Here is a 1,636-nt window from a genome sequence, read left to right as displayed (position 1 = left end):
TCCTCTTTTTACGGACAATTTTTTTTTTGTCCTGGAGGTGTTCGCAAAAGAGGGGCTTTACTGTAATTTAAATGTTCATTATCTCAGAAAGTATCCAGAATATATAAGTGTTTTGTGTCTGCGGGTAGATCTCGTTAAGATAAATCCACAATGATACCCCACTCTGGTTTTAATACTTCTTTTTGTCTGGGCACCAGACTCGCGGCCATCTTCCGTAACAAAATTTTTTTTATGCTATATCTCGAAAGGTTCGCAATGAAAATGAAAACGAATGGTATCGTTTATATGCATTTTGAGGCAAATTCAATAATATCACTCCGGTTGTTTTCATACTTCTTCCTCGGTTCGCAACGCATATAAGCAACGTTGGTACCGTCTGTTAGCAATTTTAAAGACAAATCTGTTGATACCAATTCAACTATGTCATTACCTACCACGTGATTCGTACACACACAACGCATTCACGTCAAAACTTGTGGCCGGGTCAATAACACAGTCTATCCCTACACCATGTTTTTTCTTTATATTTCCTTTATATATCTAGCAATGCTAAAACGTGAAGATATGTTTCTCAATCCCAAGACTATTATTGAATAGCTCAATAGTTCTCAAACGTTTGTCAAACGGGTAGTATTTCAATGTACAGGCCTGCCAACCTTCACAAGGTAAAAATCCTGTTACTTTTGATAGCGTCCCCCCACCCCCACTTCTCAAGCCAAGCGGGAGATGCAGGCGCATCTGATGTCCAAGGTGTTGGACTAAAGCTGGGTGCTAAATTCTTCCTTTGACCCAGACGCCTTCAACTTAAGATACAGCACAGACTACATCTGACATTTAAATAAAGCCCGTGGACCACTGAACCAATCATGCGTTGAAGACCCCTTGCTTTAACCCAAGGCCGTCTTAAGAGCATCATCGGTAGCTGGGCCAAGTGGTTCTTGGAGGCCCTCTCTAGCAAATACACTCTCAGATATAATTTTTGTGAGGGCCCCTGTTTTAACCACTTCTTGAAAATTACACGGAAAGGCTCACCCCGGTTGAAAGAGTATCCAATTATAGCCCTAGGGTACATAATATGTTGTGAAGCCATGACAGCTCTTGACCTATGGCTCCCTCCCTACATTTTGATGTTGCAGAGTAGTGGTCCTCAATCTTTAGATTCCTGGAAGCAAGCATACTTGCAACTTTTTGGACTGTGCAGCGGACACAATTGTCCAAATATATTGTGGAATGACTTTTTTTATCCCATAAATAATAGTACAGTGGTTTGATAATTATTCTCGGGTGCCAATGGACACTAGAGGATTGGAAAAAATCTTTTTCATAGGGCCACAAAATACCTAGGCCTGTCCCTGTCTGTAATAATATTTTTTGCAGATATCTTGAAACCACTATAAAACAATGTTTTACTCCATATTCTGCTCCTGTTATTGTCGTTTCCAGGGCTAGTTGTTACGGTAAAGGCCTGAAGAGTGGTAAAAGCCCGAAAAACGCTTGTAAACGTTTACATTTCGGACTTTTACCAAGCACTTCGGTAAATGCTGCTACCATTCGAAGGTGTTTATGAAGTGGTATTATTACGATTTGTGTAGTGCTCAAATGTGTGTTTTTATAATACTGTCACTGCTTTACAGAG

Source organism: Pholcus phalangioides, unplaced genomic scaffold, assembly GCF_987345545.1.
Source record: "Pholcus phalangioides strain wild (caught in Gottingen) unplaced genomic scaffold, Ppha-v1.0 ptg000027l_1, whole genome shotgun sequence".
Taxonomy (NCBI): domain Eukaryota; kingdom Metazoa; phylum Arthropoda; class Arachnida; order Araneae; family Pholcidae; genus Pholcus; species Pholcus phalangioides.
The sequence above is the reverse complement of the archived record's forward strand: the minus strand, read 5'-3'. Positions refer to the sequence as shown.